At 36.3% G+C, this 5,553-nt stretch overlaps 1 pseudogene; it reads right to left on the bottom strand.

Annotated features, from left to right (window-relative positions):
* Positions 1–3,930: 3,930 nt before the first annotated feature.
* On the bottom strand, positions 3,931–4,865 carry LOC143272709 (olfactory receptor 4C3D-like; annotated as a pseudogene).
* Positions 4,866–5,553: the final 688 nt, after the last annotated feature.

The following is a 5,553-nucleotide window of genomic DNA, read 5'->3' as shown; positions in this document are numbered from 1 at the left end:
TGCTGTACCTTTACATGTTTGCTGTGGCTATCTTTCTCTGGTGATTAGCATGGTGCTAATGAGTTTGGAGAGATCCCCATTGCCTGTGTGTGATGTAGTGTGTTTATCTCATGGAACCATCCCATTTTACTGGGTATTTTTGTCTGTGGATTACCATGAAAATAATTCCTCCCTAAATTGTACTGTCTAATTGATAATGATTGCTTATACAGGGTTTTGATAAATACAAGGATATGTTTTATAGCAAGGACCTACAAGTTTCACATAAGGAGCTTCTTTAGGTCACAGCTCAGGTTAATGTTAAGAAGAAGAGTTGTGTTTCCAGGAGCCAGGCTGGTTCTAGTTCTCTTGATACTGAAGAGATGCAGTCGCAGGTTTTGTTGTGCACCATTAGCTGAAACAAAACCCCAAAATAACTTCAGGTTACACCAGATGACTTGTTAATGTTTTTTAAGATAAAGAAACCCACAAAAACAATCTGAAGTTCACAAGGACACATAGTTGAGCTTTCTGATTCATTAGGCTAGGGTTGTAAACACAAAACAGCCCACTTGGTAATTCCAGCACCCATTCCTGACATAATTTTTCTGATACCGGTATGCACCCTGAATATTTCAGGTGACTGACTGTTCTTTATGAATAAAAGTGTAGGTTTGTTACTCTGTACAAGATTACCTTTCAATATAGATAATAAAATGATTGATTCTTTCTTTGTAACTGCAATTTTTAGCCTATTAACAAAAGAGTTGTCTGAGAAAAATATACTCCTTGCTTGCTCATGATCTATTAATCTGTGACAAGTTACTTAGATATATTATCTGTGGGTTGTCAGGATGACTTTTTAATCATGTATAGGATATAAAAAATATGTTCTTACCTATAATCATTCAGTTAAAATTGGAATGTAACATCTTTGTGACTCCTGTATTGCCTGAAAGAGTTGGGGTATATAAGCTATAGAAAGACATGATGAGAAAAGAATGGAAAATAAAGAAAGAAATCATTAAGGAATATGTGAGTGTATTTTCCCTAATACCCTCAGATAGAAAATCTTAGCATATGCTGATGCTATGGATTCTTTTCAAGCCCTGAGCTACCTAGAGGTTGATCTCCCAGACAGCTATATAATCTATTTCAGAGAAGATGTTGGGCATTGAAAATACTCCACATGGAGTTTGTTTTCTTTATAGCAAAAGCTAGCCATGTGGGCAAAGAAAATCCCTTGCCTCAATTGCTGACAGCTACTGTCCAAACTGGACCAGCAGAACACAAGAAAGGTGACTGCTCAACTTTTCCAGGACAAGGTAGAACAGTCCTTCAAATTTCCTTGCTTCACAGGAAAGTCTATCAGATATGCTGTAGACCAGAGTTGGATGCCCCAACATTACAGAGGAACTTTCTGTGACTGTCCAGGCAACTTGATGTTCCTGTTATTAGGTAGCATTTCATCTTTCTGGGATCTTTGATGGAATTAAAGACTAAATAGTTAAACGTTTAGTTTTCCTTAGTTATGATAAAAAGCAAATTAGATATAAAAATTTAAAGTCACCAAGATAAGATAGATAATAAAGTATTTTCTCTAATTTTGCCAAATACGAATAGACTGGATATTATAACTGTAATTCTTACTTGATAACTTTTTTGTTGTATATAATTTTACTATGTTAAAGTTAAAACTTTCCTTTTTAACTAGACAAAAAGGGGAAAATGATGTGGAATAATTATTATGTACACTGTGTGTTCACATATGTTATTATGATTGGTTTAATAAGCAAGCTGATTGGCCAATAGCTGAACAGGATAAAGTTAGGTGAGAAAGCCAAACTGAGAATGATGGGATGAGGAAGGTTGGAATCAAAGAGTCACCAGTCAGATGGAGAAAGAGTCAGACATAGAAAATGGGATAGAGGTAAAAGCCACGAGTCCTGGAGCAGCACATAGATTAATAGAAATGAGTTAAGTTGAAAGAGCTAGTTAGTAACATGCCTGAGCTACTGACCAAGCATTTATTGGTTGTTTCAATTATTGCAATTTAATAGTGCCTTAGATTAACAGAAACATATTTTATTTGCAAGTAATTTTAATGTCACCTAATTCCAATTGGTATCATCTCTGTAATCTGAAAAAGCCAGCTCTCCACTGGGTCCCCACCCCTATCCCCAGAGCTCTGGAAACCCAGTGGAAGAAAGAGGGAAAAATGCAGGAGCCAGAGGAGTTGAGGACACCAGGAGAACATGGCCCACAGACTTCAACTAAGCAGGGCTCATAGGGGCTCACAGAGACTGAAGCAGCATGGGTCTGTGCTAGGTTATTGGCCGGCATATATGTTATGGTTGTTAGCTTGATATTTTGTGATCACCATCCATTCTAACTTTCGCCAGTTATTTAACTTTTCTGAACTCATTTTCACTCATTTATGAAACAGAAATAATCAGATTAGTTTCTTCATTTAAATTGAGCTGTAAGAGTTTATTAGTAGGTCTAAGGAAAAAATTCAAAGACTAATAAACTATATTTACCCATGATTCCATGGTCAAACATGATGAAAATAATAAATATAAAATTTCAAAAATAAAAAAAATCATTAATTTTAACTTGTATGACATTCTTTGTATCATAAGGAAACCTGTAGTGGGTAGCCATTCCATCTTGGATCTGGAAGTTCCAACCCCCATTGAAACTCTGGCAACTGTCATGTCTACAAGGCAGGGCCAAGAGAGGCATCTGGAGACCGGAGACCTGGATGGGAGAGTGCTCTCTATGTTCCTGGACCCTAGACGGTAGAGGTTGACTGAGCAGAGCTCCAGAGAACACCACTGGACTGCAATACACCTTCCCCAGACCCCCGCAATCTACCTATCCCTTCATTTGTAAGTCGCCCACTAAATAAATCTTCCTTTTAACTACGTGGAGTGGCCTTAATGATTTCACCAATAGAAACCTTATAGGAGGGATTGAGGTCTTTGTGCTAAACAATGAGTACTAGTGGAACCTGGAATGTTAAGCATGTGGGGTTGTTCATTCAAAGGAAGAGATGCTATACCTATTATCTGTCCAGAAGGCTGGGAGCAGATGTGTTTACTAGCCTGGTGACCTTTTCTATATTTCTGTGGCTAGAAACTCTTCTTGCACTGAATCCTCCTTTAACCCTTATTGTAAATTTATTTTTCCTATTCAATGTATAGGTCTGATCTTTATGTATTTTACAAAGAGTTTCAATGTGGTCATGTATGATCTGTATTTAGCTTACATTGTTCCTCAAAGAGATTTATGTTTGCTTTGTTAGGAGCATGGGGCTGAATTAATTATTACCAGAATACATTTTTCACCAAGTTATGCTATGTTTAAACATGCCTAAAATAAACTACTTGAGGTCAGACTCCCAAGTATGAAACAACGCCAGCTACTAAGTTGCTTTGAACCAAACTGTCTCCTTATCTCCCATGGATCATCTCTCTGCATGGTGTGAGGGTCACAGAGATGTCTGCAAAACCTCACATCATCCTATCGGGTTATTTATAGGACAATAATTATCCATTGACCCAGTATATCCCTATTATATCATCCACTCAACCTCAAAATTTAATAGGTATTGAGGTTACAACATTCATTATCATGGTATCACAGTGACCATTTTTTTTCAAGTAAACTTTATTTTATTTAATATCTCCAAAGTACAAAATTGTATTATAATATCTTGTTATACTTATGTCATTAATATTTGTTAATTTTGTAGTGTGCTTAATTTATAATAGAACTTAGTCACCAATGTATATAGAAATAAGCATATGTAACATCATAATATTAATAGATTCTGGCATCCTCTAAAGACCTTGACATTTATCACTCATGTATAAAGGGGACTATTGTGATGAAATACAAAATTGCAATAGACATGGGAAAAAATAGTCATAATATGTCAATTATTATTCAAAATTGCATTCTTTTTAATAGCATTTTAATGGCATTTTTTTACCTCTGCATTCCTTACTGTGTAGATAACCGGATTTAACATGGGTGTGACAATAATATAAAACACTGCTATTGCTTTATCCATGGGAAAGGTTGTCACCGGTCGCATATACATAAAAATGCATGGCACAAAAAACATTACAACAACTGTGATATGGGAGCCACAGGTAGAGAGGGCCTTTTTCCTCCCTGCAGAGCTGTGTGTCCTCAAGGAGCACAGAATGACCACATAGGACATCAACAGCATCATGAAGGTGATCACAGGAATTACACCACCATTGGCAGCAACTAGGAGACCAAGGAGGAAAGTGTCAGCACAGGCCAGTTGTAGCAGGGGGAAGATGCCACAGAAGAAGTGATCCAAGACATTGGGGCCACAGAAAGGGATCCAGAGAGTAACAAGTATCTGCCCAAAGGAATGTAGAAAACCCACTATCCAACACATTCCCACTGGGAGACAGCAAGTGTGGTGGTTCATCCTGGTCACATAGTGCAGAGGTCTACAGATGGCCACATAGTGGTCATAGGCCATGACCACAAGGAGGACAATCTCTGAAGCTCCTAAGAAATGTTCAACAAAAAGTTGTATCATGCAGCCATTGAATGAGATGGTTTTTGTCCCTAATAGCAAATCTACCATCATTTTAGGGATTGTGCAGGAAGAATAGCACGCATCTATTAGAGATAAAAAAAAGTCAGAAGTACATTGGGGAGTTTAAAGTCTGGCTGCAGACTATGGTACACACAATGAGCAGGTTTCCTGTGACAGTGATGACATAGGTGATAAGTAAAACGAAAAGTAGAACTCTCTGCAGCTGAGGATTCTGTGTCAGTCCCATGAGGATGAATTCAGTCACATTCATTCTGTTTTCTCTCATTTCTCTCAGGATGCTGGGAAGCTTAGAAGTGCTAGGTTAGCCTGGAAAAAAAGAATCTTAATAGCAAAATTGATGAGAAACTTATTTTATAGTTTTCAGATAAGAAGAAAATATTTGAATAATGTTAATTATTTTGTTGCATTGTATGCAGAAGAAAGAAACACACTATTCCATCTATTTTATGAAAAGAAAGTAGAATTAACCTCAAAGTCTTATTTGAAGTCAAGTGTCAACAAAATATACCGTTGAAGAATTGTTTTTGAATTTCTCAATTTAATTCCTATCAATTCCTAGCTAGGATATGCATGCTTATCAATGAGTATGAAATGATTTCTTAAGTAAATTATATCAGTTTGTAGATAGTGTGTATGCACATGCTAATAGCTATTTATATGTAATATGGTGTTAAGATTTATTTAGTAGTTAATTTATAAAGTCATTTCTACATATTTATTAATTATCTCTAGTAAATGAATGTACAGTAGTAGGAAGTACAAATCAAGCCTTTTCCTTTCTTCATAGAGAAAGGAGATAGGAAATGAAGAAATAGAATTATATAACATCTGTTTATAGTACTTGTCTTGAAAATGATAAGCAAGATAAGCCAAATACAGGTTCATAAGTAAACAATTATGTTCAATACAGTAGTTAGAGAACTCCATTAAGATGGAATTCATAACTCGTATGAAAGACAGTGGAGAGA

The sequence above is a fragment of the Peromyscus maniculatus genome, chromosome 4, assembly GCF_049852395.1.
Source record: "Peromyscus maniculatus bairdii isolate BWxNUB_F1_BW_parent chromosome 4, HU_Pman_BW_mat_3.1, whole genome shotgun sequence".
Lineage (NCBI taxonomy): Eukaryota > Metazoa > Chordata > Mammalia > Rodentia > Cricetidae > Peromyscus > Peromyscus maniculatus.
This window is presented reverse-complemented; position numbering and strand designations above follow the sequence as displayed.